Genomic DNA, 27,913 nt, shown 5'->3' on the forward strand with positions numbered 1-27,913 from the left:
GAGGAAAAGACGGAACTGGGTGCGACTCGCTGGGCTTGCTGGAAGATGTATTATCATGAACAGTTTCAGCCCTTCCTCCCATGGTTGAAGGACTACAATCCCAGCATGCTCCTGGCTCAGGGACGTGTGTGTCACTGGAGGAAGAGGCAGGGCTGTGCGCATCCTGCTGGCATTTCTGGGAGATGTAGTCTCATAAACACTCCCAGCCCTTTGGTCACAGGGCTGCAGGACTATAATCCCAGCACACACTGAACTCAGGGACAGGACGTGTCACTGGGGGAAGAGGCGGGGCAGTGCAGGCCTCGCTAGGCTAGCTGGGAAATGCAGTCTCATGAATACTCCTAGCTCGTTGGTCACAGGGCCGCAGCCCTAGAATTGCAGCATGCACCAGTCTCAGGGACAGTGCGTATCCCCCGTGTTAGAGGCCTGGCTGTGCACGCTCTGCTTTGCTTGCTGGGAGATACAGTCTCAACACTCCCAGCCCTTTTGTCACAGGGCTACAGCACTACAATCCCCGCGTACACCCTGCTCAGGTAGTCATTTGAGGAAGAGGCAGGGCCGTGCGCCCCTCGCTGGGGTTGGTGGGAGGTGTAGTCTCATAAACAATCCCAGCCCTTTCATTACAGGGCTACAGGACTACAATCCCAGCATGCACCGGGCTCAGAGAGCCTGTGCTCCTCACTGGGGAAAGAGAGGGCTGTGCGTGCCTCGCTGGTCTTGCTGGGAGATGCAGTCATAGGGCTGGAGCTCTACAATTTTATCATGCACTGGGCTCAGGGAGCCTGCGTTTCACTGGAGGAAGAGGCGTGGCTGTGTGCATCTCGCTGGTCTTGTTGGGAGATGCAGGCTTCTAAATACTCCCAGACCTTTGGTCACAGGGCTGCAGGACTACAATCCCAGTATGCACCGGCCTCAGTACTGCTCTCACTGAAGGAAGAGGCAGGGCTGTGTGCGCCTTTCTTGGGTTGCTGGGAGATGTATGCTCATAAACACTCCCAGCTCTTTGGTCACAGGGCTACAGGAATACAGTCCCAGCATGCACCGGGCTCAGGTAGCCTGTGCTAGTCACTAGAGGAAGAGATGGGGCTGTGCGTGCCTCGTTGATCTTGCTGGGAGATGCAGTCTCCTAAACACCCCCCTGTCATTTGGTCACAGGCCTGGAGCACTACAATCCTAGCATGCACTAGGCTCAGGGAGCCTGCGTGTCACTGGAGGAAGAGGCAGGGCTATGCCCTCCTCGCAGTGCTTGCTGTGAGATGTAGTCTCATAAACACGCCCAGCCCTTTTATCACCGAACTGCAGGATTACAATCCCAGCATGCACCCAGCTCAGGAACAGTGCGCGTTACTGTAGGAAGTGACAAGGTTGTGTGGTGCTTCCTTCTGCGTGTTGGGAGTTGTAGTTTCATAAAGACTTTCAGACCTTTCATCACAGGGCTGCAGGACTCCAATCCCAGTACGCAGCAGGATCAGGGACAATGCCAGTCACGTATTCTCTCCCTAGGCTTGCTGGGAGATGTAGTCCCATAAACCCTCCCAGCCCTTTAATCACAGAGCTGCAGTACTACAATCCCAGCATGCGCCAGGCTCCCGAGCGATGTGCAGCCCTGGAAGGAGGTGAAATTTTTTCACGTAGGTAAAATTTCCGTAATATAAAATTAACTGTTTTTATTTATTTGTTTATGAGACGGAGTCTTTCTCTTGTTGCCCAGGCTGGAGTGCAGAGAGGCGATTTTGGCGTTAAGGCAACTTCCGCCTCCCGGATTCAGGCAATTCTCCTGCCTCAGCCTCCGGAGTAAGTAGCTGGGATTACAGGCATGCACCACCAACGCCCAGCTAATTTTGTATTTTTAGTAGAGACGCGGTTTCTCCATGTTGGTCAGACTGGTCTTGAACTCCCAACCTCAGGTTATCCGCCCACCTCAGCCTCCCAAAGTGCCAAGATTATAGGCATGAGCCAGCGCGCCCGGCCTAATTCACTGACATTTAGTGCATGCGCATTCCTGTGCAGCTACCACCTCTTTGTCCTAAGAAATCTCCTACCTATTAATCTGTACTCTTTCTGATCCTTAGCAACCAGTAATCTGCTTTCTGTCTCTGTGGATTTACTTATTCTGATACTTATATAAATGAGATCATACAGTATGTGACCTTTTGTCTTCATGTTCTTTAAACACAATGTTTTTGAAGTTTCCACACATTGTAGTATTAGTACCTCAATCCTTTCTGCAGCTGAATATTATCCCATTGTATGGATATACTACATTTTGTTTTTCTATTATTTGTTGGTGAATATTTGATTTGTTTCCACCTTTTAGCTTTTGTGAATAATGCTGCTATGAACATATGTTTACACGTTTTTGTTTGAATACCTGTTTTACATTCTTTTGTGTATATATCTGGGAGTGGATTTGCTGGGTTCTGTGATAATTCTATGTTTAGCTTTGTGCAGAACCACCAAACTATTTTCAACAGTAGCTTCATCGTTTTACGTTCTTATTCCTCCACTTCCATGTCAACCGTTGTTAGTTTATTTTTTTTTTTTTAAACAATTATAATGGGTATGAAACGATATCTTACTGTGGCTTTGATTTGCACTTCCCTGAGGTGAGTGATGTTGAGCATCTTTTCATGTGCTATTTATGTATCTTTGAAGAAAAGTATTTTCAAGTCCTCTGCCCTTTTTTAAAAAAAAAATTGGGTTGTCTTTTTGTTCTTGAGTTGTAAGAATTCCCTTTATATCCTGGATACTAGACCCTTACCATATATATGATTTGCAAATATTTTGTCCTATTGTTTTTGTTTTCTTTTCACTATCCTGATAGCGTCCGTTGATGCACAAAAGATTTTAGGTTTGATGAAGTTCAATTTATCTATTTTTTTGTTTGTTTCCTGTGCATTCAGTGTCATACCCAAAAAATTATTGAAAAATCCAATGCTAATAAGCACATGAAAAGATGTTCAACATCACTAGCCATTAGGTAAATATCTAAACCACAATGAGATTACTACTTTATACCATTAGAATGTCAATTTTTTTTTTAAAAGTAAGAGTTGGAGAGTATGTGGAGAAATTAGAACTGTTGTGCGTTGCTAGTGAGCATGTGAACTGATGGTGACAATTGTACAACAACGTGAGCATAGTTTATGCCACTGAACCATATAGCTGCAAATGTTTAGATTGATAAATTGTATGTTATGTATCTTTTACCACATACAACAAAAGCTTCCTTGGACCTGGTCCTGAAATAGTTCCATGTGTGATGAAAGAAGACCCTTCTCTCCTAGAGTTACGAGTAGGAGCCTTTTTATTCATGCTGGTATACACACTCCTGGCTCTTCCACACACCCAGCATGATCTCACCAACCGAGGGAGCCCACTCCCATCTGGCCCATTTGTGCCTCTTTGTATCATCCTTTTCCCCTAATCAATTCACTCCCTGTCCCCTACAAACCATTGTAAATCACAGGTCTGTTTGCCATCTCTATGGACTTTTTTCTATAATGTCATAGAAATGGAATCATATGATATTTGATCTCTTCAGACTTGCTTCTTTCACTTAGCTGTATGCATGTCAGATGCATTCATGTCTTTTCATGGCTTCACAGATCAGTCCCTTTCTCTTGCTGAATAGTATTTCACTTCGTGGATGTAGCTAGCTTGGTTGCTACTGAAGAACATCCTGATTCCTTAAAGTATTTGGCCATTAAGAGAGCAGCTATACATAGTTGTATATGGTTTTTTCTTAGATGCAAGTTTTCAAAGCAGTTGTCTAGATGCTTAAGAGTGTAATTGTTAGCCTATATGGCAAGACTATGTTTACCTTTGGAAAAAACGCCAAAACTGTGCCAGTAGAAATAAAATATCTTTTCAAGTTGCTGTGCAATTATGCATTCCACCAGCAAAGAATGAGAGTCCCTGTTGCAATTTTGATTGCATTAAAAAATATTTTGGCTGGGTTTGGTGGCTCATGCCTGTAACCCCAACACTTTTGGAGGCCAAGGTGGGAAGATTGCTTGAGATCAGGAGGTTGAGACCAGCCTGACCAACATGGTGAAACCCCATCTCTACTAAAAATACAAGAAATTAGCCAAGTGTGGTTGCACACACCTGTAGTCCTAGCTACTTGGGAGGCTGAGGCTGAAGAATCACTTTAACCCTAGAGAGGGTGGCTACAGTGAGCCAAGATCATGCCACTGCACTCCAGCCTGGGTGACAGATCAAGACTCCATCTTAAAAAAATACTTTAACTATTTTATAGTTGTTCGGTGGTATCTCATGGTTATTTTTATTTGCTTTTCCCAATCACAAATGTTGGTGAGCATTATTTTGTTGTTGTTGTTTTACTATGATTGCTGCCCAAAAAGGCATGTATGTGTCGTGCCACAGAAAACCAATTTTTTAAAAATGTACTCTAAGTTCTAATCAGTAAAAAATAAGAAAATTATGCTAGAACACATCTTCACATTTATCCTGTTATTTTTTAAAATTTCATGGTTAGGGATAGGCAGGGAGAAAAAGATAAGTGTGTTGATGAAAAGAGTAAACTTCTGTAAAATATTTAAAGAGATTTATCCTGAGCCAAATATGAGTGACCAGTCACCCATGACACAACCCTGAGTAGATCCTGAGAACACGTGCCCAACGTGGTCTGGGCATAGCCTAGATTTATACATTTTAGGGAGATATGAGACATCGATCAAATATAAGTAAGATATACATTGGTTTGGTCCAGAAAGGTGGGACAACTTGAAGTGGGTGATGGTGTGGCACTAGGCTTTCAAGTTATAGGTTTATTTAAATATTTTCTGATAGTTGGTTGAAAGAGTTAAGTTATTATGTAAAGACATGGAATCAATAGAAAGAAATGCCTGGGTTACAATAAATAATAAGGGGTATAGAGACCAAAGTGTTATGAAAATGAAGCTTCCGTGTAGCAGGCTTCAGAGAGAATAGATGGTAAATTTTTCTTATCAGACTTAAAGATCTGTGTTGATGTTAATGATGGTCAACTTTTCCTGAATTTCCAGAGGGAGGCATGTACAATGAAACGTATTTGACTTTCCCTTCTGTCAGGATTTGAACCAACTTTGGATGCCCTTGACCAAAGGGAAGGGTCCATTTAGATGGCTGGGGGTGGGGGCTTAAAACTTTATTTTTGGTTTACACATGTTTCACTTATGTTTACAAAAGCATAATGTATTAAATTGTTATGAATTATAGTTAGCTTAATAGAAAGAAAAGGGAATTCTTATTTCCGGAAACATAGAACATTAAAGTACCAGCAATGTGCCAAACAAAAAAAAAGCCTCAAATTTATACTTATTCTTCATCACTTCATTCATTGCCGTGTAATCAATACCAGTCTTGCTTGATTATCGGTTAGCAGTGTTATGAACCTATCAGTTTCTCAACTAGAGTTCTGAATATCCTTACTCAGTCCCATGGTATAATCATAAAGTTATTTAAACACGGACAGCAGATGCTTGTACCCAGAGGACCCCTCAGAGATGTTTCCATGGGTCTCAGAGGGGGCCCTTTGTTGGAGACAAACATTTTGACCTGTAGCCAATGCAGATTCAGAAGCTTTTAGGAAAGCATGAGAGTGAAATAATGGCCCTATCTGTAAATTACAAGAGGTGTAAAATGGCCGTGGTTAAATATCTAATGAGAACTCATTATATCACAATTGACAAGGATATTTTTATTCTTCTGTGGCCTACAACATTTATAATAATCAGTAGAATTATGAGTCATTATACTAGGGCAAATCATGGATAGGGAGGTGATTGACAAATTTCCAGGAATTCCATACAGTTTGCAAATAGTTGACATTTTATCCATACAAATATAACCTAGGGAAGGTTAAGCATCTTTTATTATTTGTATGTTTTGTATACTTCTCCTCATTTCAAACTGTCTGTCATATGGTAGCATTCCACAGATTAGAAAATGTATGAATATTCTGTCTCATAATTTCTAGAGGCATATGTTTCCTCATAGTACAATGTCTCATTATTGTAGAAAGAATGTTTTTAAGCAGACCAAAATATCTGTAGCCCCTCGGTGAAAATAAGAAGCTACAAGTATATAAACTTCAATTTATGTTCAGTAATTAATGTTTTAGTATTTTATTTTATTTATAAATTATCTAGATATGTAATGAACATCTTTTACTTAGCATTACTTTTTTGTGAGACAGTTTTACTCTTGCTGCCCAGGCTGGAGTGCAATGGCACAAAATTGGCTCACTTCAACCTCTAACTCCCGGGTTCAAGGGATTCTCATGCGTCGGCCTCCATAGCATCTTGGATTACAGGCATGTACCACCACACCTAGCCTATTTTGTATTTCTAACTTGCTGAATCTCAACATCGATGCAACTTCCTAGAAGGAACCAACACACAGCAGATCAGTTTTTAAGAAGCGGGTCTTCTGTGTTTTAAACGCATTCTGACTGCTAACTCTTATATGCAACTATAGGGCTGGAAATGACTGTTTCGACATTCTCCAAAGAAAGTGTTTCTGATCTGCTGCAAAGACACATCAGTTTAACTCTGGAAGTTGAATACACATTTACAACCATTCTGCTAGGTAGCTCCGTTTTTGTTTTAGAGCCATATATTTCTCATTACAGCCTGTACTCCCATCCACTCTGGAATGTCCAAACACAGCTTTTAGAAGAAACGTGTTTCTAACTCGCTGAATCTAAACATTGATGCAACTTCCTAAAGGGAACCAACTCACAGAAGTTTAGTTTGTACGAGCGGGTCTTCTGTGTTTTAAACACATTCTTACTGCTAACTCTTGTATGCCACTATAGGGCTGGAAATGGCTCTTTCTACATTCTCCAAAGGAAGGGTTTCTGAACTTCTGCAAACACACATCAGTTTACCTCTGTAAGTTGAATGCACACATTGACAACCATTCTACTAGATAGCACCATTTTGGTTTTAGAGCCTGATATTTTTCATTGCAGCTTTTACTGCCATTCACTCTGGAGTTTCCAAACGCAGCTTTTAGATGAAATGTGTTTCTAACTCGCTGAATCTAAACATAGATGAAACTTCCTACAAGGAACCAACCCACAGCAGATCAGTTTGTAGGAAGCGGGTGTTCAGTGTTTTAAACGCATTCTTACTGCTAACTGTTTTATGCCACTATAGGGCTGTAAATGACTGCTTCTACGTTCTCCAAAGAAAGGGTTTCTGAACTGCTGCAAGCACACATCAGTTTAGTTCTGGAAGCTGAATGCACACGTTGACAACCATTCTGCTAGATAGCTCCGTTTTTGTTTTAGAGCCAGATATTTCTCATTACAGCGTGTACTCCCATCCACTCTAGAATGTCCAAACGCAGCTTTTCAAGAAACGTGTTTCTAACTCGCTGAATCTAAACATAGATGCAACTTCCTACAAGGAGCCTTCATACAGCAGATCAGTTTGTAGGAAGCAGGTTTTCTGTGTTTTTAATGCATTCTTACTGCTATATCTTAATTGCCACTATAAGGCTGGAAATGACAGTTTCCACATTCTCCAAAGAAAGGGTTTCTGAACTCCTGCAAACACACATCAGTTTAACTCTGTAAGTTGAATGCACACATTGACAACCATTCTGCTAGATAGCACCGTTTTTGTTTAAGAGTGAGATATTTCTCATTACATCCTGAACTCCCAATCACTCTGGAATGTCCAAACGCAACTTTTAGAAGAAACGTGTTTCTAACTCGCTGAATCTAAACATAGATGCAGCTTCCTAAAAGGAACCAACACACAGCAGATGAGTTTGTAGGAAGCGGGTATTCTGTGTTTTAAACGCATTCTTACTGCTGAAGCTTATATGCCACTATAGGGCTGTAAATGACTGTTTGTACATTCTCCAAAGAAAGGGTTTCTGAACTGCTGCAAACACACATCAGTTTAACTCTTTAAGTTGAATGCACACACTGACACCCATTCTGCTAGATAGCACCGTTTTTGTTTAAGAGCCAGATATTTCTCATTACATCCTGTACTCCCATCCACTCTGGAATGTCCAAACGCAGCTTTTAGAAGAAACCTGTTTCTAACTCGCTGAATCTAAACATAGATGGAACTTCCTACAACGAACCAACACACAGCAGATCAGTTTGTAAGAAGCGGGTCCTCTGTGTTTTAAATGCATTCTTATTGCTAACTCTTATATGCCACTATAGGGGTAGAAATGACTGTTTCTACATTCTCCAAAGAAATGGTTTCCGAATTGCTGCAAACACACATAAGTTAACTCTGGACGTTGAATGGACACGTTGACAACCATTCTGCTAGATAGCTTGGTTTTTGTTTTAGAGCCAGATATTTCTCATTACAGACTGTACTCCCATCCACTCCGGATATTTTGGTCTGCTTAAAAACATTCTTTCTACAATAATGAGACATTGTACTATGAGGAAACATATGCCTCTAGAAATTATGAGACAGAATATTCATACATTTTCTAATCTGTGGAATGCTACCATATGACAGACAGTTTGAAATGAGGAGAAGTATACAAAACATACAAATAATAAAAGATGCTTAACCTTCCCTAGGTTATATTTGTATGGATAAAATGTCAACTATTTGCAAACTGTATGGAATTCCTGGAAATTTGTCAATCACCTCCCTATCCATGATTTGCCCTAGTATAATGACTCATAATTCTACTGATTATTATAAATGTTGTAGGCCACAGAAGAATAAAAATATCCTTGTCAATTGTGATATAATGAGTTCTCATTAGATATTTAACCACGGCCATTTTACACCTCTTGTAATTTACAGATAGGGCCATTATTTCACTCTCATGCTTTCCTAAAAGCTTCTGAATCTGCATTGGCTACAGGTCAAAATGTTTGTCTCCAACAAAGGGCCCCCTCTGAGACCCATGGAAACATCTCTGAGGGGTCCTCTGGGTACAAGCATCTGCTGTCCGTGTTTAAATAACTTTATGATTATACCATGGGACTGAGTAAGGATATTCAGAACTCTAGTTGAGAAACTGATAGGTTCATAACACTGCTAACCGATAATCAAGCAAGACTGGTATTGATTACACGGCAATGAATGAAGTGATGAAGAATAAGTATAAATTTGAGGCTTTTTTTTTGTTTGGCACATTGCTGGTACTTTAATGTTCTATGTTTCCGGAAATAAGAATTCCCTTTTCTTTCTATTAAGCTAACTATAATTCATAACAATTTAATACATTATGCTTTTGTAAACATAAGTGAAACATGTGTAAACCAAAAATAAAGTTTTAAGCCCCCACCCCCAGCCATCTAAATGGACCCTTCCCTTTGGTCAAGGGCATCCAAAGTTGGTTCAAATCCTGACAGAAGGGAAAGTCAAATACGTTTCATTGTACATGCCTCCCTCTGGAAATTCAGGAAAAGTTGACCATCATTAACATCAACACAGATCTTTAAGTCTGATAAGAAAAATTTACCATCTATTCTCTCTGAAGCCTGCTACACGGAAGCTTCATTTTCATAACACTTTGGTCTCTATACCCCTTATTATTTATTGTAACCCAGGCATTTCTTTCTATTGATTCCATGTCTTTACATAATAACTTAACTCTTTCAACCAACTATCAGAAAATATTTAAATAAACCTATAACTTGAAAGCCTAGTGCCACACCATCACCCACTTCAAGTTGTCCCACCTTTCTGGACCAAACCAATGTATATCTTACTTATATTTGATCGATGTCTCATATCTCCCTAAAATGTATAAATCTAGGCTATGCCCAGACCACGTTGGGCACGTGTTCTCAGGATCTACTCAGGGTTGTGTCATGGGTGACTGGTCACTCATATTTGGCTCAGGATAAATCTCTTTAAATATTTTACAGAAGTTTACTCTTTTCATCAACACACTTATCTTTTTCTCCCTGCCTATCCCTAACCATGAAATTTTAAAAAATAACAGGATAAATGTGAAGATGTGTTCTAGCATAATTTTCTTATTTTTTACTGATTAGAACTTAGAGTACATTTTTAAAAAATTGGTTTTCTGTGGCACGACACATACATGCCTTTTTGGGCAGCAATCATAGTAAAACAACAACAACAAAATAATGCTCACCAACATTTGTGATTGGGAAAAGCAAATAAAAATAACCATGAGATACCACCGAACAACTATAAAATAGTTAAAGTATTTTTTTAAGATGGAGTCTTGATCTGTCACCCAGGCTGGAGTGCAGTGGCATGATCTTGGCTCACTGTAGCCACCCTCTCTAGGGTTAAAGTGATTCTTCAGCCTCAGCCTCCCAAGTAGCTAGGACTACAGGTGTGTGCAACCACACTTGGCTAATTTCTTGTATTTTTAGTAGAGATGGGGTTTCACCATGTTGGTCAGGCTGGTCTCAACCTCCTGATCTCAAGCAATCTTCCCACCTTGGCCTCCAAAAGTGTTGGGGTTACAGGCATGAGCCACCAAACCCAGCCAAAATATTTTTTAATGCAATCAAAATTGCAACAGGGACTCTCATTCTTTGCTGGTGGAATGCATAATTGCACAGCAACTTGAAAAGATATTTTATTTCTACTGGCACAGTTTTGGCGTTTTTTCCAAAGGTAAACATAGTCTTGCCATATAGGCTAACAATTACACTCTTAAGCATCTAGACAACTGCTTTGAAAACTTGCATCTAAGAAAAAACCATATACAACTATGTATAGCTGCTCTCTTAATGGCCAAATACTTTAAGGAATCAGGATGTTCTTCAGTAGCAACCAAGCTAGCTACATCCACGAAGTGAAATACTATTCAGCAAGAGAAAGGGACTGATCTGTGAAGCCATGAAAAGACATGAATGCATCTGACATGCATACAGCTAAGTGAAAGAAGCAAGTCTGAAGAGATCAAATATCATATGATTCCATTTCTATGACATTATAGAAAAAAGTCCATAGAGATGGCAAACAGACCTGTGATTTACAATGGTTTGTAGGGGACAGGGAGTGAATTGATTAGGGGAAAAGGATGATACAAAGAGGCACAAATGGGCCAGATGGGAGTGGGCTCCCTCGGTTGGTGAGATCATGCTGGGTGTGTGGAAGAGCCAGGAGTGTGTATACCAGCATGAATAAAAAGGCTCCTACTCGTAACTCTAGGAGAGAAGGGTCTTCTTTCATCACACATGGAACTATTTCAGGACCAGGTCCAAGGAAGCTTTTGTTGTATGTGGTAAAAGATACATAACATACAATTTATCAATCTAAACATTTGCAGCTATATGGTTCAGTGGCATAAACTATGCTCACGTTGTTGTACAATTGTCACCATCAGTTCACATGCTCACTAGCAACGCACAACAGTTCTAATTTCTCCACATACTCTCCAACTCTTACTTTTAAAAAAAAAATTGACATTCTAATGGTATAAAGTAGTAATCTCATTGTGGTTTAGATATTTACCTAATGGCTAGTGATGTTGAACATCTTTTCATGTGCTTATTAGCATTGGATTTTTCAATAATTTTTTGGGTATGACACTGAATGCACAGGAAACAAACAAAAAAATAGATAAATTGAACTTCATCAAACCTAAAATCTTTTGTGCATCAACGGACGCTATCAGGATAGTGAAAAGAAAACAAAAACAATAGGACAAAATATTTGCAAATCATATATATGGTAAGGGTCTAGTATCCAGGATATAAAGGGAATTCTTACAACTCAAGAACAAAAAGACAACCCAATTTTTTTTTTAAAAAAGGGCAGAGGACTTGAAAATACTTTTCTTCAAAGATACATAAATAGCACATGAAAAGATGCTCAACATCACTCACCTCAGGGAAGTGCAAATCAAAGCCACAGTAAGATATCGTTTCATACCCATTATAATTGTTTAAAAAAAAAAAAATAAACTAACAACGGTTGACATGGAAGTGGAGGAATAAGAACGTAAAACGATGAAGCTACTGTTGAAAATAGTTTGGTGGTTCTGCACAAAGCTAAACATAGAATTATCACAGAACCCAGCAAATCCACTCCCAGATATATACACAAAAGAATGTAAAACAGGTATTCAAACAAAAACGTGTAAACATATGTTCATAGCAGCATTATTCACAAAAGCTAAAAGGTGGAAACAAATCAAATATTCACCAACAAATAATAGAAAAACAAAATGTAGTATATCCATACAATGGGATAATATTCAGCTGCAGAAAGGATTGAGGTACTAATACTACAATGTGTGGAAACTTCAAAAACATTGTGTTTAAAGAACATGAAGACAAAAGGTCACATACTGTATGATCTCACTTATATAAGTATCAGAATAAGTAAATCCACAGAGACAGAAAGCAGATTACTGGTTGCTAAGGATCAGAAAGAGTACAGATTAATAGGTAGGAGATTTCTTAGGACAAAGAGGTGGTAGCTGCACAGGAATGCGCATGCACTAAATGTCAGTGAATTAGGCCGGGCGCGCTGGCTCATGCCTATAATCTTGGCACTTTGGGAGGCTGAGGTGGGCGGATAACCTGAGGTTGGGAGTTCAAGACCAGTCTGACCAACATGGAGAAACCGCGTCTCTACTAAAAATACAAAATTAGCTGGGCGTTGGTGGTGCATGCCTGTAATCCCAGCTACTTACTCCGGAGGCTGAGGCAGGAGAATTGCCTGAATCCGGGAGGCGGAAGTTGCCTTAACGCCAAAATCGCCTCTCTGCACTCCAGCCTGGGCAACAAGAGAAAGACTCCGTCTCATAAACAAATAAATAAAAACAGTTAATTTTATATTACGGAAATTTTACCTACGTGAAAAAATTTCACCTCCTTCCAGGGCTGCACATCGCTCGGGAGCCTGGCGCATGCTGGGATTGTAGTACTGCAGCTCTGTGATTAAAGGGCTGGGAGGGTTTATGGGACTACATCTCCCAGCAAGCCTAGGGAGAGAATACGTGACTGGCATTGTCCCTGATCCTGCTGCGTACTGGGATTGGAGTCCTGCAGCCCTGTGATGAAAGGTCTGAAAGTCTTTATGAAACTACAACTCCCAACACGCAGAAGGAAGCACCACACAACCTTGTCACTTCCTACAGTAACGCGCACTGTTCCTGAGCTGGGTGCATGCTGGGATTGTAATCCTGCAGTTCGGTGATAAAAGGGCTGGGCGTGTTTATGAGACTACATCTCACAGCAAGCACTGCGAGGAGGGCATAGCCCTGCCTCTTCCTCCAGTGACACGCAGGCTCCCTGAGCCTAGTGCATGCTAGGATTGTAGTGCTCCAGGCCTGTGACCAAATGACAGGGGGGTGTTTAGGAGACTGCATCTCCCAGCAAGATCAACGAGGCACGCACAGCCCCATCTCTTCCTCTAGTGACTAGCACAGGCTACCTGAGCCCGGTGCATGCTGGGACTGTATTCCTGTAGCCCTGTGACCAAAGAGCTGGGAGTGTTTATGAGCATACATCTCCCAGCAACCCAAGAAAGGCGCACACAGCCCTGCCTCTTCCTTCAGTGAGAGCAGTACTGAGGCCGGTGCATACTGGGATTGTAGTCCTGCAGCCCTGTGACCAAAGGTCTGGGAGTATTTAGAAGCCTGCATCTCCCAACAAGACCAGCGAGATGCACACAGCCACGCCTCTTCCTCCAGTGAAACGCAGGCTCCCTGAGCCCAGTGCATGATAAAATTGTAGAGCTCCAGCCCTATGACTGCATCTCCCAGCAAGACCAGCGAGGCACGCACAGCCCTCTCTTTCCCCAGTGAGGAGCACAGGCTCTCTGAGCCCGGTGCATGCTGGGATTGTAGTCCTGTAGCCCTGTAATGAAAGGGCTGGGATTGTTTATGAGACTACACCTCCCACCAACCCCAGCGAGGGGCGCACGGCCCTGCCTCTTCCTCAAATGACTACCTGAGCAGGGTGTACGCGGGGATTGTAGTGCTGTAGCCCTGTGACAAAAGGGCTGGGAGTGTTGAGACTGTATCTCCCAGCAAGCAAAGCAGAGCGTGCACAGCCAGGCCTCTAACACGGGGGATACGCACTGTCCCTGAGACTGGTGCATGCTGCAATTCTAGGGCTGCGGCCCTGTGACCAACGAGCTAGGAGTATTCATGAGACTGCATTTCCCAGCTAGCCTAGCGAGGCCTGCACTGCCCCGCCTCTTCCCCCAGTGACACGTCCTGTCCCTGAGTTCAGTGTGTGCTGGGATTATAGTCCTGCAGCCCTGTGACCAAAGGGCTGGGAGTGTTTATGAGACTACATCTCCCAGAAATGCCAGCAGGATGCGCACAGCCCTGCCTCTTCCTCCAGTGACACACACGTCCCTGAGCCAGGAGCATGCTGGGATTGTAGTCCTTCAACCATGGGAGGAAGGGCTGAAACTGTTCATGATAATACATCTTCCAGCAAGCCCAGCGAGTCGCACCCAGTTCCGTCTTTTCCTCCAGTGAAGCGCACGGTCTCTGTGCCGGGTGCATGCTGGGATTGCATTACTGCAGCCCTGTAACCAAAGGGCTGGAAATGTTGATGAGACTGCATCTCTCAGCAAGCAAAGCGAGGCGCGCACAGCTCCATCTCTTCCTTCAGTGAGGCGCACTGTCACTGAGACTACATTTCCCAGCAAGCATAGCGGGAGTGTTTATGAAACTACATCTGGCAGCAAGCCCAAGAGGCGCTCGCAGCTCCGCCTTGTCCCCAGTGACTGCACTGTCCGGTAAACCCGGTGCACACTGAGATTGTAGTCCAGCAGCCCTGCGATGAAAGGGCCGGGAGTGATTACGAGACTACATCTCAGCAAGGCGCACACAGCCCCGCCTCTTTCTCCAGTGATGCACATTGTCTCTGATCGCCGTGCATGCTGGGATTGTAGTCCCGCAGCCCTGTGACCAAAGGGCTGGGATACACCTGCTCACTTTGCCTGACAGTTTTTCCCGTTACCCCCATGAACACACTTACAATAGCTTCTTTCAAATCTTATCTATTGATTAGAGTATCTTGGACATCTTGAGACTATAGTCTATTGTCTGCTTTTTATCTTGTGAATCGATTAGATGTTCATGCTTCTTCATGCATCTCATGAATTTTTAAATTGGCTAATAGGAACTACAAGGACTCTGGATTCTGTTGTAGTTCGTTGAAGGCTGTTATTATTTGAAGAGGGAGTTAATTTGAATAGATTCAAATTCCAAATCTTATCTCTTCTACAGTGGCATAGCTTAAAACTTTACTCAGTTCTTCTAAACACGCATATTATATATGTATTATACATAGATGTGTGTTTTTATTTAGCAAAATATACTATTTTATTAGGATCTAGTATAGTTATCTGTGAGATAGTTATTCAACAAACTATTCCATTACTACTGGAAGCCAGAACCTCACTTTTGTTCACTTTTTGGATATTATAAAGTGAAATTATATAATATGTATACTTTTACATCTACTTTCTTCTATGCAACATTACATTTATGATATTCATCTATGCTACTGCATACAGCTATAGTTTGTTCATTTAAAAACCATTTTTTACATTCTGGCAAAGTATACATATGATTAACCGTTTTAGCTATTTAAAATGTGCAGCTCAGAAAAAGTAAGTACATTCATATTGTTTTGCAACTATCATTCCCGTTCATAGGGACCTTCTTTCAATTTGCAAAACCAAAACTCTATACCCATTAAATAGCAGCTCCCTGTTGTCTTGGACCGTCCGGGACGGGTAGGCACGTCTGCCCGGGGGTCTCTCGACCTGCAAGAGGGTCCCAATACCTGGAAGAGGGAGTGCGCCTGGAAAATTAATAAAGACAGAGAGAGAGAAAGCGAGGCATCTGGAGGGCTGATAGGCTGTGCCTAAACAGCAAATTTTATTTTTCAAAGGCCAGGAATAAATACACTTTCTTGGCTCATAGTAAGAGGAAATGCAAATGTGTGCCTCACATGGCCTATACAATAGAGAAGTCAGATATGCGATCAGTGGTTGTAAAAAGTAACAGAATTTCCTGTAATCACAAAGTTTGTTTGCATCCAAACATTCACAAAGCTTGTTTACATCCAAACATTAGTCCTCCTGGCTGCAGGTATCTCTGGTTTGACCTTGTTTTAGAACTGAGATGTGGAAAGGTTTTTTGGTTTTGCTCATCAGAATATCTTTTAATCAGATTCTCCTTTGTCTACTCCTGACTCAACTTAACTCAACTTCCCCTTTCAGGAATCTGTGAGTCAGGAATCAAAGCCATCCCTTATGGTGGCATTTTGCTTTGCAAACATCGACAGTTAAACCATTATCTAGGGTACAAGGCAGTTAGGTAAGTAAAGGTTAAAACTTATACTTAAAGAGTCATAGAAAGGTTAAAAGCAGGAACTGATTGCCGGCAGGGGGTCACTCGGTCTAGCAGCAACGCATAGTTTTAGGCCCAAACGATATTGTGGTTGATATTAGAAACTGATCATTCATCTTTCAGTTCCTATATTTCCGGGTAGCTCGACTGCCTCCAGTAGGAAACTGTGTTTGGGATCAAACTCACCGTATAGTGAGACTCACGCCTTTTAGGGGTCTCACACGGGAATGTTCCCCACACCCTGTTACTCCCCTTGTAGCTCCTAGGAACCACTCTTCTACTTGGGTTTCTAGAATTTAACTACTCTAAGTATCTCATATAAGTAGAATCACACAGTATTTGTTCTTTTATGACTGGCTCATGTCACTTTGCACAATGTCCTTATCATGCATAATATGCCATGTGTCAGAATTGCCTTATTTTACATAACTGAATATTCCACTGCATGCATAAATCACATTTTATCTATTTATTCATTGATGGTAATTCAAGCAACGCTTGGGTAATGTGAGTAATGATACTATGAACCTAGGTGTATGTGTATTATTTTGTGTTTTTACTTCATCTCTTTTGCTACGTACCAGATGTGAGTTTGCTGCATCATATGGTGATTTTATATGTAAATTTTTCAGGAACTACCATGCTGTTATTATAGCAGCTGCAATACTTTACATTTCCACTGACAGTATACAACTGTTCTAATTGCTCCACATCCTCACCAACACTTGTGATTTTCTGTCTTGTTCTTTTTCTATTCTTTTGGTAGCAGCTATGCTGAGGAGTATTAAGTGATATGTCATTTGGGATTAGATTTGTATTTCACTAATGATTAGTTTTGCTGAGCATCTTTTCATGTACTTATTAGCCACTTTACATAATTTTTAGAGAACTGTCTGTTCGAGTATTTTCCCCCATATTTTAAACAAGCAGTTTGGTTTTTTGTTGCTGAATTGTTCTTTGTGTATTCTGGATAAAGTCCTATTTGTCTATTTGTCTTTTGTTTATTGTGTTTTTGGTGTCCTGCTTTTTAAAAACTTCACTGCCAAATCCACTGTTATGACATGTTTTACTTACATTTTATTCTTTTTGTAGTTTTAGCTCTTACATTTAGGTCTTTAATTCACTTAGTAATTAATGCTTATCTTATAAGTTAAGGGTCCAGCTTCATTCTTTTACATGTGCGTACCCAATTTGTCCAGCATCAGTTGTCATAAAGACAGTTTTCTTTCCAATAAAAATCATTTGACCATATATATGAAGGTTTATTTTTATTGGCTTTCTGTATTCCCCATTAGCCTGAAATTTTGGAGTAAGTTTTGAAATCAGTAACTGTTGCTTCTCAAACTTTGGGGTTTTATTTTTTTTTATAATTAGTTTTGCAATTGAGGGTTCCTTGAGAGTCCATATACGTTCTTTTTATGTCTACGCAAAAGTCATTGGAATTTTACTTCTTGGTTACTTCCTAAGTACTTTATTCTTTTTGATGTTATTATAAATTGAATTGTTTTTGTAGTTTCCTTCTCAGATTATTTATATCACCATTTAAAAATACGATTTTTCTATGTTGATTTTGTATGCTACTAAAAATACTACTTGTAATATTTTTCTGTGAAATTTTTATGATATTCTACATATAAGAATATATTTTCTGTGCACATTTTGATGCTGTTTATTTCTTCTCTTTTTAAATTTCTCTAACTGGAACTTCTAATACTGTGTTGCACAAAAGTGGCAAGAGCAGACATTCTTGTCTTGCTCCTGAGCTTAGAGGAAAGGCTGTTGGTCTTTTCCTCTGGAATATGTTGTTTGCTATAGGTTTTTATATGTGAATTTTACAAAGGTAGTTTCCTTTCCTTCCTAATTTATTCTATTTTTATCATAAAAAGATTTTGAATTTTGTAAACTTTTTCTATATTCATATTTTTATTAAAAATTTGTTAATGGGGTATATGCATTGATTATTTTTCGTATGCTAAGACTTTTCCTAAGAAAGACTGGTTAAGTGAAGCAGTTGGAGTGGAGAAGGAATAAACAAACCTATAACTGGTTGTGATCAATTAGCTGTAAACACACTGCACTGAATTCACTCATATGCTAAAATTTTCTTGCATTCCAATAACAAATAATTCTCCTTGCTCATGGGGTGTGATCTGGCTAGTATAATGCTGAACGTGGTTAGCTAGGATTTTGCTGAGTAGTTTTGCATCGGTGTCCATGGTGATATTAGTCCTTGTGTGTTTGTACTGTCTTTGTCTGGCTTTGGTATTAGGTAGTGCTGGCATCATGGAATAAGCTTGGAACTGTTCTCTTCAGATTTTTGGTAGAGTTTGGAAAGACTTTCTGTTCTATAAATGCTTGATATAATTCAAAGTGAAGTGAAGCCAACAGCACAAGGGCTTTTCTTCATCAAGAAGTTTTAAATTACTGACTCCATTTTCTTAATAGTTGTAGATCTATTCAGATTTTGTATTTCTTTGTGATCAAGTCTTATATATCTTGGAATCCACCCATTTTATCTAGGTTTTCCAATTCATTGTCCTGTCAGAGTTCACAGTACACTTTTTAAAACACTCAATTTCTTTAGAATTAGTAGTAATGTCAAAGTTTTATTTTTCATTTTAGTATAGGCAAATTCTGTTATTTATTTTATTCTATTTTTAGTGTAGCCAAAGGTTGGCCAGTTACTAATTTTTTTTGAAAAACTGAGAATCAACTTTTGGTTTTTTTGGAATTCTATTGTTTGTATAATCTCTATTTCATTTATCTCTTCTAAAATCTGTGTTTTTTTCTTTCTGTTCGCTTTGAATCTAATTTGGTCTTCTTTTTCTAATTTACTAAGTGATAAAGTTATTATTGATTTGAGGTCTGTTTTCTTTTTAGGAGTGTTTTTAGCTGAAAACTTTTAATCTTAGCATTGTTTTTGCTGTTTCCAATAACTTTGATATGTTGTATTTTCATTTTTCTTCTTCTGTAAGTATTTTTTGTATTTCCCATGTGATTTCTTCTTTTCCTTATTGGTTGTTTAAGAGTATGTTACACTGTAAACAAAGCTGCAGGGAAGTTCCAACTGGGCAGATCCCTCTGCGGCTCAACAAAGTCTCTGTAGCCAGACTGCCTCTCTGGATTCCTCCTCTCTGGGTGGGCATCACTGAAAAAAAAAGGCAGCAGCCCCAGTCAGAGGCTTATAGATAAAACTCCCATCTCCCTGAGATAGAGCACCTGGGGGAAGAGGCATCTGTGAGCGCCGCTTCAGCAAGCTTAAATGTCCCTGCCTGCTGGCTCTGTGTAGTGGATCTACCAGGACAGCATTTGAGCTCTACTAAGGGTCAGACTACCTCCTCAAGTGGGTCTCTGTCCCCGGGGTCTCTGGACTGGGAGACACCTCCCAGCAGGGGCCAACAGAAACCTCACACAGGAGAGTTCCAGCTGGCATCTGGTGGGTTCCCCTTTGGGACAAAATTTTCAGGGGAAGAAACAGGCAGCAATCTTTGCTGTTCTGCAGCCTCCACTGGTGATACCTAGGCAAACAGAGTCTGGAGTGGACCTCCAGCAAACTCCAGTAGACCTGCAGCAGAGGTGCCTGACTGTTAGAAAAAGAACTAACAAACAGAAAAAAAAAAAAAAAAAAAAAAAAAAAAAAAAAAACAGCATCAAAATCCACAAGAAGGATGTCCACTCAGAAACCCTAGCCGAAGGTCACCAACATCAAAGACAAAAAGTAGAGACATCCAGGAAGATGGGGAGAAACCATTGCAATAAAGCTAAAAACTACAAAAACCAGAATGCCTCTTCTCCTCCAAAGGATCACAACTCCTCACCAGCAAGGGAACAAAACTGGACGGAGAATGAGTTTGATGAATTGACAGAAGTAGGCTTCAAAACGTGGGTAATAATCAACTCCTCGAGCTAAACGAGCATGTTCTAACCCAATGCAAGGAAGCTAAGAACCTTGAAGAAAGGTTAAAGGAATTGTAGCTAGGATAACCAGTTTAGAGAAGAATATAAATGACCTGATGGAGCTGAAAAACACAGCATGTGAACTTCATGAAGCATATACAAGTATCAATAGCCTAATTGATCGAGCAGAAGAAAGAATATTAGAGATTGAAGATTAACTCAATGAAATAAAATGTGAACAGAAGATTAGAGAAAAACGAATGAAAAGGTATGAACAAAGCCTCCAAGAAATATGAGACTGTGTGAAAAGACCAAATCTATGTTTGATTGGTGTACCTGTAAGTGATGGGGACAATGGAACCAAGTTGGAAAACACCCTTCAGGGTATTATCCAGGAGAACTTCCCCAACCTAGCAAGACAGTCCAACATTCAAATTCAGAAAATACAGAGAACACCACAAAGATACTCCTTGAGAAGAGCAACCCCAAGACACATAATCTTCAGATTCACCAGGTTTGAAATTAAGGAAAAAGTGTTAAGGGCAGCCAGAGAGAAAGGTCAGGTTACCCACAAAGGGAAGCTCACCAGACAAACAGCAGATCTCTCTGCAGAAATCTTACCAGCCAGAAGAGAGTGGGGGCCAATATTCAACATTCTTAAGAAAAATAAATTTCAACCCATATCCAGCCAAACTAAGATTTATAAGAGAAAGAGAAATAACATCCTTTACAAACAAACAGGCGAATACTGAGAGATTCTGTCACTACCATGCCTGCCTTACAAAAGCTCCTTTTGCAGTGGCTGTTACCAATTGTTCCTTTCCATGTTTAGGAAAGGAAACAAACCAAACTGTAAGACCATCAGCATACCAAATTGTAAAGACCATCAACACTATGAAGAAACTGCATCAACGCATGGACAAAATAACGAGTTGGCATCACAATGACAGGATCAAATTCACACATAACAATATTAACCTAAAATGTAATTGGGCTAAATGCCCCAATTAAAAAAAAAAAAAAAAAGACTGGCACATTGGACAGAGTGAAGACCCATCAGTGTGCTGTATTCAGGACACTCATCTCACACACAGGCTCAAAATAAAGGGATGGAGAAAGATTTACCAAGCAAATGGAGAGCAAATATAAGCAGGGGTTGCAAGCCTACTCTCTGATGAAACAGACTTTAAACCAACAAAGATCAAAAGAAACAAAGAAGGACATTACGTAATGGTAAAAGGATCAATGCAACAAGAAGAGCTATCCTAAATATATAGGCACCCAATACAGGAGCACCCAGATTCATAAAGCAAGTTCTTAGAGACCTACAAAGAGACTTCGACTCCCACAAAATAATAGTGGGAGACTTTAATATCCCACCATCAATATTAGACAAATCAATGAGACAGAAAATTAACAAGGACATTCAGGACTTGAACTCAGCTCTGGACCAAGCAGACCTAATAAACATCTACAGAACTCCCCACCCTAAATCAATAGAATATACACTCTTCTCAGCACCACATCACACTTATTCTAAAATTGACCACATTATTGGAAGTAAAACACTCCTCAGAAAATGCAAAACAATGGAAATCACAATGCAATAAATTCAGAACTAAGGATTAAGAAACTCACTCAAAACCGCACAACCACATGAAAACTGAACAACCTGCTCCTGAATGACGACTGGATCAATAATGAAATTAAGGCAGAAATAAATAAGTTCTTTGAAACCATTGAGAACAAAGACACAGTGTACCAGAATCTCTGGGACAAACTTAAAGTAGTGTGTAGAGGGAAATGTATAGCACTAAATGCCCACAAGAGAAAGCAGAAAATATCTAAAATTGATCACCTAACACCACAATTAAAAGAACTGGATAGATGCAATAAAAATTATAAAGGGGATATCACCCTTTTTTTTTCTTTTGTGACACAATCACAAAAGGATATATTTATTTCTAGAAAACTGGATATGAACGTACAGAAAAAAAGTCCTCGTCGTATCATTACAAAAAGTAATTTAAAGTGAACTAAAGCCTTAAACATAAGAACTAAAATCATGAATCCACTAAAATAAAACATGGGGAAAGTTTTTAAAACTCTCTTTGTTTTGCACAGGCAAAAAAAGCTAAAATAAACAAGTGAGACAACACCAAAATATAACATTTCTGCACAAAAAAGGAAACAGTAGACAAAATAAAAAGGCGCATTATGGAATAAGGGAAACTATTTTTAAACCGTATTTATTTCATAAGGAGTTAATATTCAAAATATATTAGGAAGTCATACTACTCAGTATCAAAAAAAGGACAAAGCAAAGGCCAATCACCTAATTAATACTTTGGCAAGCAATCTAAATTGCCATTTTTTCAAGGACATACAAATGACCAGTGGGAGTATAAAAAGCTGCTCAAAGTCATTACTCTTCAGAAGAATGCAAATCAAAACCATGAGATATTACTTCATATCTGTTAAGATAAATATTATCAAAGCATCAAAAGACAAAAAGTGTTAGTGAGGATGAACAGGGAAGATAATATTTGTACACTGTTGGTGAGAATGCAAACTGGTGCAGCCATTATTGAAAACAGTGTGGATGTTCCTGAAAAGTTTAGAACTACAACTACCATCAGTCTCAATTATGGAAATATATCCAAAATACATAAATAGTATCTCAAAAAGTATTTCCACTGCAGCTGCAGCAGCTCTCTTTCTGCTTCAGGACCGTGAAAGGGGAGAGCAGCACAATTCTAATGTGTACTGCTGAAGTGCTTTCCACAATTCTGGCTGTGGAAACCATTAACCCACTTAAGAACAAATGCTTCAATCTCTGGCCTGAGACAAAAACGCCTGCACAGGTGTGCTGCTGGGTGACCATATAATGGCAAATTTTGTATGTGCCTGGACTAAAAATGGCATCTGCTTTTCATCTCAGGTCTGGGAAAATGCCTGCAGTTTTCCTCAGTGTCTTTCCCTCTCAGCATCTTTAAGCCTTTCCCCCAGTAGCTCCTGGGCAAAGGTGAGTCACAGAGTAAGGCTCTCTGCCTCTTTTACTTACTGGTGCTTCACTCACTTTTAACAGCTGGACACCATTGTGGGTGTGGTTTGCCTGCATTCTTTTCTTCAGAATCTTGGGTGTCCTTCATGATCCTAGTGCATTCCATTTTAAAATTCCCATATTAAATTAAATTTTAATTTAATGTTTTAAAGTGCAGAGAGTTGACCTTTACGCACTATCATGCTATGTCCAAGTGGCTGAGGCATGCTAATAGTCTCTAATCCACCATTGTGGAAAATAAACAAAAAATAAATTTCCAAATTTGTAAGTTTATAAAAGGAAAATTGTATGTTTCATTAAATGATTGTTATTCTTTATCTAAAAGATTAATCTCATAAATAGACATATTTGCCTTCAATATCAGAACCAAATAATTGATAGGTTAGGGTTAAGTTCAAGACAACTTACATGTCTATTCATATGTCAGTATATACATATTTTGCTATATTATGTACCTGTTAAAATCACATTTTTCAGAAAGTATGATTACAAGAGAAGTTTCTCATATACTTATTTAAAAATCAGCTTATAAAAATTATATATCACATAAATCTAAGCATATATAATTTAAACACATATATACAAATATATGATTGCATATTATATGAATCCAACTTAAACATATGGTTATCTTCTATGAAAAATAAAGTTTTACGCAAACTGTTAACTCTTTTTAGGATGAAGTGATGAAGAATTTTCTTCTACATTACGTACAAAAAAGTATTATCTTTATAACTAGAAGAAGTCCAATTGATGTTATTTTAAAAATTAGAATTACAGCAAACATCTTTGACTTAGATATTTAACTGTTATTAGTCAAGTGTGACATTATTTGTGCCAACCCTTACTGAATGTTGCTTGGATATGAAATTTTCTTTTAAAAGGAAACAAACATATTTTGAATCATTTTCAGGAAATCTCTAAGCTTAAATTTAAAGTCCAGAAGAAGTATCCTATGGAAGGAAGGGTCCAAGTATTATTAATGTTTCTGCTTCACTTTGAAACAGCTATTTAGATTTTTAAAAAGTAATTGTTGTATATACAAACACTGCTAAGAGTCAATTAAGTGGCCTGTCAAAATATCAGTAAGAGAGACAGTGTACATGAAAGAAGTCGGATTGTTCATGTTGTCACTGTAGGCAACAGCCATGGGATTTGCCAACTAAGTCAGTGTTTTTGCCTCAGCCAGCCATAGCTAAGATGTCATATGCCCCAGTTCCAGCCTTGGCACGAAAACAGGAATTAGGCTGGTAATTTAGGTTAGGAATTCATTTCAAAACAAATCACATTTTGTGTGTATGTGATTTACCAAAAATTTATCTGTTTCATGGTTTTGTGAGAAAGATCGAACCCATGACTCAGTTAACATTACTTGAATTGGCAAAAAACTAGTCATGCATGAGACAGTAAATATGAATGTGTTTAAACATCCTTAAATATGTTTCTATTATACTTCTTTCACTTTATTAGGATAATCGACTCCACTTTAATTTTCCAGTACCACTAATCAGGATTCAATTCCCAAAAACAAGTAAAACTGAGATTTCCCTTAATTATCAAAAGATCCTACTCTTCCAATACCCAGGGTCAGTAAAAAATGTGTCAGTGCTGAGATTAGCAATACTTGTAGGTTTATTTTACATAAAATACTTCTCCACTGGTATTTCTTGATTGATTGTTATCTGATAGCAAGTATCAGCATACATCAATCCAAAATACGCTGTGGCATATTTTTGCTTAAAGATGGGAAGAAGTAGATTTCGGCAGGCCAATGGTGCCCCTGAGAATAAATATTTTAAAAGCCTGATAACATAGGATAATCACCTGCTTGAAGTCTTCACACTGCTACAACAGAAAGAGAATTGGAAGAACCGTAACTCCAGAGAGGGAAGAACACAGAAGAAATAAACAGAATTCTGTAGTCATTTTTACCCTTGTGACATTTGCCAATTTTGTGCATGGGACAAAGGATGAGCGTAATGATAAATTTTATGTGTCTACTTGTGTAGATTAAAGGATGCTGAGATATCTGGTAAAACATTATTTCTCAGTGTGTCTGTGAGGGTGTTTCTGAAAGACATTCACATTTGAATCAATAGACTGAGTAAAGAATATCCAGCCTCACCAATGTGGGCAGCATCATTCAATCTATCGATGGCCTGAAGAGAAAAAAAATATGAAAGAAGGGTGAATTATTTCTCTCTCTTCTTGAGCTGATACATCCATCTTCTGCTCTACAACACTGAAGTTTTTGGTTCTCTGGAGATCCCTAATACAACGAGAATCTGAATTGTGTACTCAGACAAGAAGGCTACAAAAACACAGCTAAGTTTTTGGCAGAGATATGGGGAGTCTAAATCATATTGCTAGCTTTCTTCTCATGACAGTTACCACATTCTGGAATGGTAGGAGGCAGGAAATTAAAACCTAAACAGAAAGCTTCTAAAAAGATTAAATAAACCTTACACAGTCTCATACAAAGATAGCATTAAGCAAGTGAAAAGGCAAATCACAAAGCCAGAGAAATTATTTGCAACACATATGTCCAATGAGGATTTATCGCTACAATATGCAAATAACTTCTACAAATCAATAACACATGATATATTTAATTGAAAGAAAACCAATGGGCAGAAGAGATTAGCAAGTGTTTCACCAAAGCACATATCAATTTGCATCTGCCAGTAAGCAAAGGAGCTCAGTTTCACTAAGCCTCAGAAAAACGAGAATTTAAATCACAAAGCAGTACTACTACACACCAAAAAAGCTTAAATTAAAAAAAAATAACAATTCCAGGTGTTGGTACAATGCAGAGCAACTGGAACTCTGATACATTGCTGGTAGGAGTATAAATTGAAGAAATGCTTAGCAGTGTCTATTTAAGCCAAGCTGTACATATCTTTGACCCAGCTATTCCACTTTTGGATACAAACTCAACAAAATGCATAAGCGTATTCCCCAAAAGACATGTCTAAGACTTTTCATAGCAGCACTATTTATAATATGCCCATATAGGAAGCTACTCAAATATCCAACTACGGTAGACTGAATAGTGGCATATTTAGATAATAAATATTACTCAGCAGTGAGAATAAACTGTAAGTATATACAAAAATACAGATATAAGTCATGAATATACAGCAAAAGAAGCTAGACTTGAAAGATTGGAAAATTAATCTATGGTGTCACTATTCAAGATAGTGATTACTCTTAGAAAGCTACCAAAATGTAGGGAGACAGAAGAGACCTTCCGGGATCCAGGTGACACTCTGCTTTAATCTGGGTGCTGGAGTTTTTTCGCTATGTGAAACATTATTCTGCTATACACTATTGATCTCTACACATTTTGTGGATATATTTCAACTAAAACTTTTACATCAAAATGTATACGTGTTTATAAAGCAGAGCTGCCATTAGCTAGCCGAAGATAATAACTCCCATAGAAGAAGAGCTGTAACAAAATCTCAGTAAGCCTTCATCTGTTAGACATACACAGTGAATACATTTTTACCTATCATACTACTAAACAAATATTAATTAAATACCTAATTGCTGTGCTAGTGGTAAATACTTAAGTATAAGATATATTCCTACTTTCACGGTATTTGCAAAGCATTTACAATCTGTTTTTGGGAGACAAGATTAGAAATAAAATAATAGCAGAGTTTGAAACTAAAAGTTAATCTGTATGTCTTTTCTCCCTCACTTCCTCCCTTGAAATATATATTCTTTTAAGAGTGGATTAATATTAATTAATTTTGTGCAATCTTGAATCTTGGGAATTTGCAGCTGATTCCATTTGGGACGTTGCTCCAGCCACCAAGATATCTTTTGAGAATCATCGCCCTGGCTCAAAAAATATTATTACCTTACTTGGAAATGGCAAAACCTGGTCCTGAAAATCTATCAGCTCAGAGCAGTGAGAAGCAGACATTATCCTATCACAGGATCTTACGATCTTATTAAGCATTCTCTGAAATCATCGCCTTCTTAACCACCAATCAGATCAACGCTCTGCTGTCTCCTTGAGAAGTCTCACGAAAGACTGACCTTACGCAAATTCCCATAACTTCGGCGTTCTCCTTCATGTCACAGGCTCTCCTCCTCCCCCAAACCCGCCATTGTCAGATTCCACTTCCATTTGGTCAACAACATATGTCCTGGTTTGATAAGCCACTGTCACTGGTCTAGGCCATTGATGTACCCTGTTGTCGGCACACACACACCATTCCTGTCCAGCTCTTCATCTCCAGATGCCGCCCATAGGTATTCTGATTCCATTAGTCCAGAGCATGGTCTGGGCGACCCGTACTATGTGCACTATTTTCTCTCTCTTCTCTTTTGGGAACTCCAATCAGATGGATATTTGGCCAATTAAACTTGTCTCATATCTCACTAATGTACTAATCATGTATTTTCAGTCTTTTAATATTATTATAGTTTCTATTTATATATCTTCAACTCATTAATCTTTCTTCTGAATTGTCTAATATGCTGTTAATCTCATCCAATGCATTTTTTATATTAAACGCTGCAATTTTCATCTTTAGAAATTATTTTGGGTATACTTTATACCTTGGTTTCTGAGGATATCCAACTCTGTCTCCTTAACTCGGGGACTACCAGGCTTTGCCT

The 27,913-nt window shown here is 39.1% G+C and overlaps 1 long non-coding RNA gene across 1 annotated transcript; it reads right to left on the bottom strand.

Annotated features, from left to right (window-relative positions):
- Positions 1–1,708: 1,708 nt before the first annotated feature.
- Positions 1,709–12,999, bottom strand: LOC141585396 (uncharacterized). The gene is made up of 2 exons (XR_012518830.1): positions 12,794–12,999; positions 1,709–12,713 (listed from the first exon to the last, which is right to left on the bottom strand). It is a non-coding gene; the product is annotated as an uncharacterized LOC141585396 (long non-coding RNA).
- Positions 13,000–27,913: the final 14,914 nt, after the last annotated feature.

The sequence above is a fragment of the Saimiri boliviensis genome, chromosome 8 (genome assembly GCF_048565385.1).
Source record: "Saimiri boliviensis isolate mSaiBol1 chromosome 8, mSaiBol1.pri, whole genome shotgun sequence".
Classification (NCBI taxonomy): Eukaryota; Metazoa; Chordata; class Mammalia; order Primates; family Cebidae; genus Saimiri; species Saimiri boliviensis.